Genomic DNA, 14,879 nt, shown 5'->3' with positions numbered 1-14,879 from the left:
CGATCTCGCATCGCTTACATGTCTGTGTGAGCGCCAAGTCCGTCCCACCGAGGTGAGGAACGCAGAACCTGTTGCAGACAAAACTGCCAGCGGTTACAGAGTTGACCAGCAAAGTTACTCAAATCAGTTTTTCTGGTGGAATAGTTTATATACGGCCACTACCAATACCGAAACAATAACGATTTCTATTCTAGCCGGGCATTCTTGTGCCATTTTGGTTAGATTTATTGGATTTCTGTGAATGGACTTCGAAAATACCTCTTTATATCGTCAAGAGATTATTTTGCATACTTAGAAGACAGCGCTCCAATAGCGCCGGAGGCAGTTTTATCCAGATGTATAAGTAGCCCTAGTATTCGGTTGAATTATTCTATTTCATTACCCAAGTGTAAAGGGGATCTTTAGATAATGTTAGTATTTCATCTAAAAGATTATCCTGAGGTTTAAAAATATAATTAATGATAGTTTTTTGTATGTCAGTTTGATTTCGTAATTGTATATATTTTCGGGGTGTTTTAATTGACAATGTTTAAATTTTGTCCGTTTCAGTGTTTCGGACCATGCTCACCAAAACCAATCAAAAAACCCCAGTACTATTTAACCATTGTGTCTTGTTGCTCAGAATGAGAAACAGGTTGGTTTTCCCGTTAAATAGACGTGCAGGTCGGTGAATTGAAAAGACATTTAGACCTTGAGGCGTGGAAAATGTCAATAACGTGTCCTTTTCAATGTGATCAAATCTGTACCGGGATGGCCAACATATCGTTGATATGTGATAGGCATTGTTTCCGACGAGGCGTCTTAGGAGGCATGGATGAAAAGTGGTTGCCAAGAGATGAATTACCTCCATCCCTTCTGTCCAGAGAATGATGAAGACAAACAAGAGTGTCGATAGACCCATCTATTTTCTAGCCCAGCATGATGCAAACTGTTGATTGGTGTAACGAGGCTTACAGATCGTTACAGCGGCAAAGTGCTCTTTGTACTTGATGTGAGACACCTAACATCAGCTGTTAATGTGGGATATATGCCCTGATTCTGCAGGTGCCATGTTTCATCTATGCCTCGATTCTCCAGGTGTCATGTTTGAGATATATCCCGATTCTACAGTCGTCATGTATGAAATATGCACCGATTCTACAGGTGTCATGTATGAGATATGTCCTACTCTGCAGGTGTCGTGTTTGAAATATGCCTTGATTCTGCAGGTGTCATGTATGATATATTCCCCGATTCTGCAGGTGTCATGTTTTAGACATGCCTCGATTCTCCAGGTGTCATGTTTGAGATATATCACGATTCTACAGGTGTCATGTATGAGATATGCACCAATTCTGCAGGTGTCATATTTCAGATATGTCCCGATTCTGCAGGTGTCATGTTTCAGATATACCCTGATTCTGCAGGTGTCATGTTTCAGACATGCCTCGATTCTCCAGGTGTCATGTTTCAGATATATCCCGATTCTACAGGTGTCATGTATGAGATATGCACCGATTCTGCAGGAGTCATGTTTCAGATGCGCCTCGATTCTGCAGGTGTCATGTTTCAGATATACACCGATTCTGCAGGTGTCATGTTTCAGATATACCCCGATTCTACAGGTGCCATGTTTCAGACATGCCTCGATTCTGCAGGTGTCATGTATGAGATATGCACCGATTCTGCAGGTGTCATGTTTCAGATATGTCCCGATTCTGCAGGTGTCATGTTTGAGATATACCCCGATTCTACAAGTGTCATATTTCAGATATGCCTCGATTCTGCAGGTGTCATGTTTCAGATATACACCGATACTACAGGTGTCATGTTTCAGATATCCACAGATTCTGCAGGTGTCATGTTTCAGATATACCCCGATTCTGCAGGTGTCATGTATGAGATATGCACCGATTCTGCAGGTGTCATGTTTCAGATATACACCGATTCTTCAGGTGTCATGTTTCAGATATGCACTTATTCTGCAGGTGTCATGTATGAAATAGGCATCGATTCACCATGCGTTATGTGTGCGAGATGCACTGTTTATACATCGGGTTTTTTATGTGTTATTTATGAGATATACACCTGTTTTCCAGGTGTTATGTGTGAGATATACACCGACTGCCCAGGTGTCAAGTGTCAGATAGTTATCGATTATCAAGGTGTTAACTAACAGCATGGCGAATGACTGTTCATTGCTTCTGTAGTGTTCGTTGATATATCTGTCGGTTTAGAACGGTGGGAGTTTTGACACACGACGTGTTTGGTTGGTTGTTTAATGGCGGCGGTCTGTAAATTATCGAGTCTTGACCAGACAATCCAGTGATCAACAACAAGAGCATCGATGTACGCAATTGGAATACGATGACATGTGTCAACCAAGTCAGCGAGCCTGACCACCCAATCCTGTTAGCCACCTCTTATGACAGGCATGGGTTGCTGAAGACCTAACCCGGATGTTCAAGGGTTGTAACGGCTCAAGTGTAATTCACTGATGTTTAATTCTAGCCATACTCTTCTACTATTCCCACTTATGCATTAATGTGTTATGTTTGTAGCATACATACATACATAATTATAATGCAATAATGGTCAATTACTATGGTATGCAAAAAGGAGCAGTATCCTGTCATATTTCTCGGTGCGAAACCAAGCAATATGCCCAACTGACCAATTGCTATGTTTCATTATATTTAATCCCCAGCTAACACTGACCTGGCGCGAAAAAACAGCGCCCGTTCAATTTCTGGTGCCGCCTTCTTTACTTATCTACCGCATGACGTTTAGGAGTATCATTGACAGAATGGTATTTGAAACTCTCTCTCAGACACAGATTGCCAGCTTCCGATTTCATTCTTCTTTATTACTACTCTATGTACATATCCAGGGGAAAGGCACCAGTTGTGCGGAGACAACTGAGTTCCTGGGGGGGTGGGGGTGGGGGGGGGGGGGTGGGTGTATATGGCCCATCGGCGCTGACCGACGTATTCTTCCGCTATCCAGATATTACTTCTGTGATTGACTTGGACGGTTGATAAGCTGACTGTGGCTTCAAGGTGTGGATGATTATGATGAAGTACTCATTTAGAAAGTTTCCACTTATGTGTTCAGCTTAATCAGACCAATATATTCTTTGTTGGTATATAGTAAACCTTCACATTGTCTTGAGTGAGTGAGTAGATATAGTTTTCGACAATGTACAGTGTATTCATTAACAAAGGTGTATACAGGATTGTGAAACGTTTCGATAACATTCCATCATCCACAATCTTGAGATGCTCGTTCTCAGTCGCCAGTCTGACCACTCAGCCTCAGTTTTAATCGCTTATAGTAACATAAGTAACGTGTATTTAACTTCATCAGAACATTTGGGCAATGGGGTAAGTTCTATGGATATACAACTTCTTTATTATTAATGTAAGCGACGTTTTGGTGTAGATGCTAACACCGATATCTGGTTTGACATCGTGACACTTGAACTGGATCCTACGAGGCCTGTAAACTAAGTTTAATTATTTAGATCTAGTGATAAAGATTCAGAGTGCTGCAAACTCTCAACAAATCTGCTGAACAAATTTGGATGGCCTCAAGTTTCTAACTGTCAACTGTCCTTTTATGTCGAATTCCAACAACTACAGTGTTTGGTATCAACATTTGGGGCACAATTGAGCTTGCTCTTCTACCAAATGTTCTAAGAGCGTCCTACAACACTCGCTCAAAGGTTGTTTGATCAAGGTTTCAACTTTCAAGGCCTCAGTAAAGCCTCCCAAAGTTTTATGGTAGACGCAGATTACATTTCCAAATTATCAGTAAGATAAACGAAGTCAGTCGAATTGTGATTTGTACCACGTTCCCGAATTTTTAGTTGAAAATTTGCCTTCTCTCGCATGTGTTATGAAGGTTGCCACAGACAGGGCAGGACACTCTCATTTTTGCAACACCTCGAATCGTCTGTATTTGATAAATTAGCTATAAAACAAGGAAACTTTACTTCTGTGATAATAGTCTTCCCTGTTACCCTTCAAGAAAAACATGATGTCGGCGATTTTAACATTGCAGATAACAAAACAAAAAAGGGTGGAGAATATTTGGGTGGATATGTCTATGAAAAAATATCCTCAAAAATATTCAAGACCACCAACATGTTTTCTTTGGTATTTATCATCTGTTAAAGTATACCATCAAATCATAACTGAAATGACAGTCTCTAGTACTGGCAATAAGACTGGTATCACTGGTATCAGTATAGACATTTAAATTCTAATACAATGTTCTACCGTAGCTATTCAAAATGTATTAGTTATAAGGTAGGATATTCCTGGAATATTCAGAAATATTTTTAAACAGAGCTTAGTGAGTGAGTGAGTTTAGTTTTACGCCGAACTCAGCAATATTCCAGCCATATGGCGGCGATAAACAGATCTTAAACTGATATAGCTTGGTATTTACTTACAAGTTGTTTTAACTGATTATTGTTTTACCGATGTTTTGTAAATCCATAAAAATAGAACAGATATAAGCAGAAAACAGGAGGGGTCTGAGTTTGATGTCAAACGACTTCATCAAACACCTAGTTTTCAGGTACTCAGTAAGAAATTGTCAGGATATACTGAGCCATAAGATAACATAGATACCACCAACACCTGTGCCTGAGAGAGATTGTGTGCAGTGAACATCGGACTATCATGGAAACTAACCGGAATATGTTCCTGAAAAGTGGTTGAATTTATGTTGTTTAACGCCGCAGTGACAACCATGAGGACCTGGTACAACCAGCGGCTACCCCAGTAGCATAACAGCCACTTACATTCTACGGCCGTATAGAGAAACGGTAGCCGTATAGATAATGTATTAACAGGTAAAGGCATATGACTGAATCTTCTGAAGAAATGATCTGCCACTTGGTTTATCTCCACCATCATCATTGTTTGCATAGGCCCACGTTACGCCATCAGACAAGGCTAGCAGCTGAGATTTGAAAAATGTGTTGCCTACAATAGAGGATTGGAATCTCTGTCGAGAACAACGAACCAGCTGCACATGCTCCCTCACGCGCACCTCGCTGCCTCGGACGGGAAAGCTGTCAGTCCTGTTAAATCTCAGACGAACTCAGTCGAATCTTAGACTTGGAAGTACTACGCCAACAGTCAGATGGAACTGACATCCTCCGTCCTGACATGTGGTACTGTTACTGAATCTCTCACACGCTGTTCATGCATAAGTTTTCAAATATTCCAAGGATTTGCATGATTTTTAGCGTTTCCAAAAACGTTTTTGATAAACACTGTATACACCAACAATATACCATGCAACAAATTAATTCCAATTCGATTGAACACCTGCCAGTTTACATTTTCAAAAGGTTCAGGGTGATGTCCGCTCGGTAAATCAGGAGTGAGACGCTTGACTCATAACGTGTATGTGGAAGTTGAAGATAGGACATTTATTCGAGAATCTGACATCGAGAGTAAACTCAAAACACGAAACTATTACTAAGAAATTTACAATATGTCTTAGGTGTAACAACCATCTGACATCGTTCTGTAACGGTCGAATAGACAGTCCAGTGCCACATACCTAAACTGTATGAAGGAAACGATCACTTTCATGTCTTGTCTGGCAAGAGAGATGACGTCAACATTCCAAAACTCAACTTTCCCTTTATATCAAGCAATATTCTAGAAGCTCTCGCTTTCAGTGTCTACATCCCACACCAGAGCTGTCTCATGGCTATGACAAGGTGTTTATCGATGTAACTGTAGTGTTATGTTCTAGTCAGCAATATTACACCTTTCCAAGGTGCCTGTTGGTAATCAAGTCTGGGTGACCGAAACCTCTACACATCTACAACAACAAGTAAAGTCGTTGGATATGTGTAATCAAAGTCGTAAATGGACAACTACAAACTGATGTGCCTGTTGTTCATTAAATGACAGAATGGATTCCATTTGAATGTTGTGATAAGTGAAATATCTCTGATATCTGCTCTAAATTATGACTTCGACCTGAAGACACAAGACGTAAAATACCTGTGTAATGTCCACGCATCAATTTACCTGACCAGTCAGATGACCTTCACACGACTCGCCAGGTGGTGGTAGTCTGGTTGGACAATAGGTCAACAAAGTGGCCGGTGTGAGTGTTAGTGATGTAATCAACGAAGCCGCGGGCAGCCACATCTCTGTCACACAATAAAGTCTTGAAATTCAGTTAACTTTAGACTTGAAAATGCCTTTATCCAGCCTGCATCAAAACCCATATTTAACATTTAAGATTTATAGCCTTCACAGCCATAACGGACACATTGATAAGATGGAGAGCTTGTAGCAAGTGTAAACCCACATGAAGCACGGCTTTGTCCGTTCGGCTCACGAACTACGGCCACCACTCTGGTCTGATAACCAAGTCAACAGACATCAATGTAAGCCCATTTCCCTTGTCCCAACAAAGATCGAGATATAATCTCCTCCGACACGACATTTCAGAACTGTACAAGGTGTGCGTTTGTGGGAGTGTATGAGCATGTCCGTGCGTTAATGTATAATGCTTACTTTGATTATATTTGTGCGTTCTTATACTATTGCCTGATCGTAGTTGCATATCATACCACTGGTAGTGAGTGATTCGAGTTTTACGCCGCTTTTAGCAACATTCCACTAATATCACGATGGGGGACAATAGAAATCGTCTTCAGTTGTTGTACCCATGTACTGGAGTTGCATCCTGGCTGTGCCTTCTCCATCGCATCACAGCATTTGTACATCACGGTTATTTAACTGGGACTATGTTCACAGCTGTTATCTACATTTGTGTATATTTATGAATATTATTATGATTTATGATTGCTCGTTCCCAGAGAAACCATCTGACTGGGATTGTTCTCTGTGTAACCATGGTTATACTGATAGAGTATCCGTTTGGCCAAACACGTTACACTTAATTATTGTGTATGGTTGGTAGAACGTAGATTAAACTTCATGGTGCAAATCGGTGCTCTGAATCTATAATGGTGAGCTGAACCACAGCTGTGATCATCAGCATACATCATCAACAGTGCAGGACGGTCACAAACAGTCACGGTCACAAGCAGCCGTCTCTTCCAGTGAAAGTTTCCAGGATATACGAACACGCGACATATGGCGCTGGCACGGATATATTACTCACTTGTGTCAAGAGATGTGACACGATATAATACATCATCCTCCGAAAAATACATTACCTATCCAGTTGACATAATCATCAATACACACAGCTTGATATAGCAATGCATCGTGAGTAGGTGTTATTATAGATGCGACGATGTTATCATTTTGACGTTATATGACATGTTTAAAATGATATGATTTTCATATGTTGAAGCCAATGTTGATGTAGTTGAGCTTAAAATGTATAATGTACTTTAAAGCTTATAAAACAAAACTGTGACTGATGAAGGTATATAATGAACGGGAATTTCAGTCGAGGTAATCTGTAATCTGGACCATACAATAAACTGATAGACATATTGACCACCGATCTACGCAACTGGTCAGAGAGCCTGACCACCCGAATAGTAGCCTCCTACGACAAGCATGAGTTGATGAAGTTGTAACCCCGATCTTGCCAGTTTAATAGAACGGAAACGATTCAGACAAATGGAGAATCGAACCTAAATTTTCGTTGTAACGGACTTACACCTCCACCGGTTGACTAAAATAACTTCCTTTGAATCAATTACACAGATTAAATTGAATATTAAGTGTTAAGTTATATTTCTTCAGACATTTTTATGCGCACAGTTTCGTCTATACATATGAAAAGATGAGCCTTACAAACTGACGAAGCAAAGAGACTTGATTGATCATATCGAAAATATCGGGTGAAAACGTCTCACCTCAATGTGTACTTGTTTCGCAGGAGGGAGGATGGTAAGCAAACATTTTCTTGAAAACTGGACAGTCCAAGTAGTGGGGCAAGTAGTGATAACACGTGATATATTTGTTTTCTTGTCCATAGTAACCATCCAGAATGGGACGCGCTTACCATTTATTGAGTGTTGAGTGCCACTCCGCCGGTTTCTGTATACCAGTCTACTATCGATCTATGAGATACTCTACTTGATTGACAGGTATCCATGCAGAACACAGATGTGCTTGTAACATCTTGTGGCGCTGTGACTGCGATACATGTTAAGCTGTAATTAGTGAATCAGGCAGTCTATGTTTTGATAGAGGCTTCGTGTTACTACTGTTTCAAAACACACACTTCATGGTCCATCGCATGCTAATTACTAGATATCATCCCAGCTTCAACAGACACAAATACGTGGTTCATGGATTGTATGCTACCTTGGTTGAATAATGGAATAGCATACTTCGTACATGTTTTGGTTTTAATTCATAGTCATTCAGGGATAAGTAACACCACATACATGTCCAGACAATGTGCAAGGTTTTCTGGTCGTCACTGTGGCATTCATGCTGCAAACATGGCCTTAGAAAAGGACCAGGGTCTCCTTTCACAAAGCACCGTAAGCCATTAAGGCAACCTTAGTACAATGTTAAAGAATGGGAGCTAAGGTTAACCTCAGTAACGGTTGCCTCGTGACAGGAGCCCCTGGGATGTATCCTTATGTGGAGTAAGATATTCCATGGTAGTGGCAACCTGTAAAACACACACACACACACACACACACACACACACACACACACACACACACACACACACACACACACACACACACACACACACACACACACATACATACATATACACACACATATATATATATACTCTCCCCAAAAAGAAACGCATCATGAAAATAGCAATTTCATGTAGCAATGAATTAAAACGTGATTCATTTTACAAAAGGTTTTGCACTGTTTATGAGTCCTATGGTGTTTATGTTTTGAAACATCACAACAAAACGCACCATCCGTTAAATACCCGTATTTAACAGCATGATTTTCAATTTCGGCGTGTAGTGTCACAGAATACACAATTCACATGCAATGCACGTGAAAGTTGGGGATCAGATAGTCTCAATGATGGGTATAAAAGGTTGATAGCTGTCTGTCGATTATTCACTGTATTTGGAATATTGTTTACGAACGCAAAATGCCATGTCTAATTGAAGCCATTAGTTTGCTTGAAGCTGGCTAGTCTCGCCATTGGTTTGCTTGAAGCTGGCTAGTCTCAACGTGCAGTTGCCCGACGCATGAATGTTCACCAAAGCACCATTTAACGGCTCTGAGAGAGATATCGCCGGCAGAATTCGGTAGCAGATGCCCCTCGAAGTGGGCGACCACGAACGACCTTTGCGGCGCAGGATCGCTACATCCGGGTACATCACCTGCGTCATCGAACAGCTACGGCGACCAGTACCGCTCGACAAATACCCGGATTGAGGAGGCTTTCTGCACAGACCGTCAGGAACAGGTTGAGAGAGGCTGGTTTACGTGCCAGAAGACCTTATTTTGGCCCTGTGCTTCGACAACAACATCGTCGACATCGAGTTCAATGGTGCACCAACGTTCAGGCCTGGAACCTACCGAATTGGCGTAGAATCTGGTTCAGTGATGAATCACGATTTCTATTGGAACGACGCGATGGAAGAATGCGGGTGTACAGACGTCGACGTGAACGTTTCGCCGACGCTTGCGTTCCCTAGGTGGACAGGAAAGTGTTGTGATGTAGGGAGAGATCACCTGCCGTAGGTGAAGTGATTTGGTGATGATCCAGGGCAACCTGACAGCTCAACGGTACTGTGACGAAATCCTGCGCCCACACCTCCTTCCAATCATTGATCGCCAGAAGGAGTTGTTTCAACAGGACAATGCCAGGCCCCACACAGCACGTCACACTAGAGACTTCCTCCAGAACCACAACATCAATGTGCTCCCCTGGCCCTCAAGATCACCGGACTTAAACCCGATCGAACATCTGTGGGATGCCCTGGACAGACGGGTGCGACGGCGTAACCCTCAGCCCAAGATACTTCAGCAACGCACACAGGCACTACAGGCAGAGTGGGCTGCGATTGGGCAACACGAGATTCTGAAACTTATTCGTTCGATGCCGAGGCGATGCCGTGCAGTTCTGGATGCCCACGGTGGTCACACGAGGTATTGACTTCAGCACCAGCACACGTCTCCATGTGACACTCAAACTGGCTTTCCTCGAGTTGGTGCCAAAGACGGATAAGTCTGCATTCCCAGTGTGCAATTTCGCTATATTTCATTGACTCATAAAGCCTACAAGATGTTTCAAAATAAACATCAAAATACAGCTCAATTTCCTATATGCGTTTCTTATTTGGGAAAGTATATATCCTGGTGCATATTTTACTGAAAAAATTGAGAGTGGGTTGAAGACGAGATTACAATTAAGTTTAAACCATTTAGGGTAAATTTTCAGAACACATTTTGTATTGATGTGTTGAAATACTCCACACGAAGTGTATGAAAGCCGGGGTTGGGGGTGGTCCTGACAGAGGTGGTGGTATGGCCTTCCGGGAGAGCTGGAAACTGTGTTGTCAATAGGGAAAAAGACCTAAAACAGTCCTATAGTGCTCATGTGATTTATTCATTTGATATTTACTGCTGTACTTAATTCGAGTAAGACGGTATTTGGGCACTCCGCCAGAAAGTGATATTCCTCTTCGGTTACATCTACATTGTGATGTTGGCAGTGATCACCGTAACATTGTGACGACCTGTTTCAGTTTCTTCAGCTTATGACCAGTGATTCTTAGCATTGTTACGTCCTTAAATTTTGGGGTAAAATTCTAACTACATTTTAAATTACTACACAATACATATACAATTTTCTCTCCACTTTTTATGTTATGTGCCAAGCAAAAGTTGTGTTCACTAAAAGCATGCACGTTTGCTGTAGTCCAACTATACATATACGAGGGGCGTTCAAAAAGTTCTAAACTCCACCTAGAAAAGGTACAAATACAGCCGTTTTTATGTTTTGTTTTTCTACATATTATCTGTCAACCTCAAGCAAATTAGTTTTGCTATGTTCCAGCCTCACTATCCCATTTTTTTACTTTTTATCTTGGTACCCCCCAAAAACACAAAATCTGCAATAAATGCATCCCAAACTTCAGGAAACAAAATATGCAAGAAATATTTTGTGTGTTTGAGATAGGTAGACGTCCGCTAGAATCAAACTTAGATAGATATTAAAGTACATAAAAATGCAATTTGAAACTACAATCGCTTGTCAAAGTGACTCACCCCCTTCATGTTTACTGAAAGAGCTTGTTTTGGAAGCATTATTCACCCACCCACCCCAACCCTACACCCACCCACCCCTTTCAGATGACGTAATCATAAGGACATAATTTATTATCATATTTTCACTTATTAATACATGATGCCAATGGTTCAAACTAGATACTGAATGGCCACACAAGTGTCAGCTGTCAATATATTGTAAACAGTGCCAGCTTGACTATCTGGACACAATGTGTTTGAAAGATTAAAATGGGGGTGTCCTTAAAAACAGCCCCCGTCTAAGTATAAATCAAGCAATCCAAATCTTTCACTGTTGATTATGACGGGAAGTCATCCAACATTATACGGAACATATTTTATGTGACATTATCTGAGGGAATACCATTATCCAAGAGGTACCAAATGACAGGTCGTTTTTCACTTTCCGCAATTTTTAAAGAAATATTATACCCTAATGTGTTGTGATGACTAATTATTATATCTCATTTACCACATATGTGATATTTTGGATATGGCTTGCTAATGATTCCTTCAAAATAAAATGGAAGCTTTTCAAACATTGGACAACAATCTTTGTTGGGGGAAAACTTCCCATCTGAAGAAAACACTCGTAATGGTTAGTGATTTGTTCAAGTAAAACAGGGACAGGCTTCATACATGCATACACAATGTCATTGAGAAACTCGTCAAATGCAACATATTTCATAGTTGGGTACAGATTCGAATATTGAGGGATGGGGTGTGGGTGTGGGGTGTGGGGTGTGGGGTGTGGGTGGGGGTTGAATCATATGCGGCTATAAGGCACCAAATCGCTAGCACACAAAGTCAGCCATCTAACCCACTCAGCCAGCGCACCGTCCACATTATTGAAGCTTGACAGCTGATAGTCTGGGTCACGTACTTCGTGTAGCCCTCCGACATGTGTTGGTGCCTTACTCTGTATGAGACTCAAACCTAAAAAGGATTTAGAATCTGCACTATACTGTGAAAGTGTAATCCCAAATATAACATATGAAGCTTTATACACCTTCAGAAGAATCACTACCTCCCTGAAGTATACAGCTCCCAAAAAAATTCAAATAGTTGGTCCTTTAACATATCTGCTCTATATGTGATAGAAGCCAAGGCGTTGTACATACAGTTGCGTGATTCACTGCAGTCCGACCTCATTGATATTTTCTGTAACATTTTAACCAAGGATTTAAAGTAGTTTTCTTAAAATACATCATATGACTTTCACAGATTTGACGAGCTGTGCAAGTAAATACGCTGGTCAGAGCCATGTAATGTGTTTTTATATCTGCATGTTTAAAGGGGTGCTACCAAATTCACCGTAGATTATAAAGTTAGGATTCTAAGCTTTAATTACACTTATTGGACTCTGTTTATACCCCCAATGTGTATTGATTCCCCCTGTGTATGAGCCGTATCATAGAATTAGTGGTATCGACATCATAAATAAACAGTACAGTGTTTAGCCAGTTCTGGTATTGATTTTATTCGAGTTATTCATCATCTGTGTAATGTTATCCTTAAATGACAGTCCAGAGATTATAACTCGGCCTCTACTTAATAATGCACTTTCCGTTTTTTGACATATTTACATTCACTTTCTATAGAGGGTAATATATATTTTGTGGGTTATTTTTACTACCGATTTGGTTTTAGATTACTGAACAGTGCCATTTGCATAAAGAATAATTTTAGGTTGAAACAACGTGTGAATTTCAAGAGTGTGGCTGGTGTTTTTATGTAAATAGTGATCTCTGCCTGGACCGAATTATGAATTATTCTATTACTTGATGTTGAATAGTCCCCAGTACGTCCGTATATAAATACAAATTGATTATTTTGCAAATGGATTTTTTTAGATAGTAAGATAGGCATGGCAGCTGCTCCTAGAAGGGTAGCGTCCATTTGAAAGACAAAGTGAATTGCTTCGTATTGATAGGAATGCTCCGTATTTTTGGGGCCACTTGGAAGAAACTATTCACAGTCCCGTATAATAAAGTCATATACGCATACAACAAACTCCTATTGACTTACAAAACAGTTCCATGAACACAAACACTCACTGTCAAAAACCAGAGGTGTCATGGTGATAAATAGCTATTTCCAACTCAAAGAACAGGGAGAAGTTAGAATTGGAGGCAAACAATTTTGTTGCTATCTTTGTCGACAATGAAATTTGGTTCCAATCGATAGCTATGATTAACGTGGCCAGTATTTTCGCGGGGTTAGCCCAATATATACAACAAAGACATAAAATCAATGCTGGCAGTTTGAGCTATAATCATGAAATATCTGTACTCGTCTTCGAGAAAGTAATGTTGATTGAACCGGATGAAGTCATCTACAAATATTCCTAATAGTTCATATCTCGACTGAAGGAGGTGAGTTATGGTCGAGGTCGAAAAAGGTACGGGCTCAATAGTGCCTTCCCACTTCAGCTGTAAGGATATGTGGAAATTTGACGAGCTGAAGAGGCCTCGCCGTCGGTTTCCCCGCTCCCTGAAGTCTGAAAATGTCGATCTCTGGTCATACAGTGAGAGAGTATAGTTTTAAGCCGCTGTCAGCAATATCACGGCGGGGGACACCAGAAATGGGCTTCACACAATCTATCCATGTCTGGGAGATACCATGAATTTTACTGATGACAAACTAAGTTACCTGCAACTAAAAGAATGATTTGTATAGTTGTTTCATTTTGGATATGCCAAAATTGGACCGCGATTTGAGGGACTTAAAACTTGTTCTGACTGTGACATATTTCTTGTCAGGCTCAGAAATACGAGAGAGCCGCGTTGTCCCGGTTAAACGAATATTGATATCCATACTAGCGAGTGTGTGAAAAAAGGGATGTCTGCATTATGAAGGTTCTTTGTACAACATGAACTTCTATAATGACAACGAAAATAGCTGGTCCGCCTTGTAAGAAACCAGTAAAGCGGCGTTCTCGGACTTCCAGCGAGTCTCTGTGTCGCCACCAGGCCGCCAAGTACGGGAGACAGTCTTATCAAGTTATTGATGGGCATAACATAAAGTCAAATATTAATTTCCGGGAGAATGAAGAAAGCCAGTGTAATAACAGTCTAATAACATCACAGGCAGACAATGCAAACAACTTAGACAGGTCATTGTGACAGGTCGGCGACGTTGCTATGTCTCTGAAACAGTTCCGTGCACAACGCTGCCAAATACGTTTTGTTACATTGCCAGGAGATGACGGACGTGATAAGATTACACGCAGTGAAAGAAAAGCTCTTACTGGGATGTAATTTCTTCATGAGGATGAAGGTTTAATTAACTTCTCATCGACAGATTAGAACCATTAACCAAATGTCTGTACAATGTTAATAAATTCCAATGACCATGTTCCAGGTTATTACTGCCTATACATGTTATCAGATCCTCGTTCAAGGATTAACACACGCACAGAGAAAGGAAACGACCCAACCTGGCATTGGTCTCATCGCGCATCGCCTTGTATGCATCAACAAAACATGATGGACGTTCATACCTCAGATTGTATTTAACCTCGTATTTCCTATATTGGGCCGTGTTCTGTGACGTGACTGACACACATCAACAAACATGATGGACGTTCATACCTCAGATTGTATTTAACCTCGTATTTCCTATATTGGACCGTGTTCTGTGACGTGACTGACA

Source organism: Haliotis rubra, unplaced genomic scaffold, assembly GCF_003918875.1.
Source record: "Haliotis rubra isolate DU_JTF1 unplaced genomic scaffold, ASM391887v1 Scf12, whole genome shotgun sequence".
NCBI classification, from domain to species: domain Eukaryota; kingdom Metazoa; phylum Mollusca; class Gastropoda; order Lepetellida; family Haliotidae; genus Haliotis; species Haliotis rubra.
Note: the sequence above shows the minus strand (reverse complement) of the source record.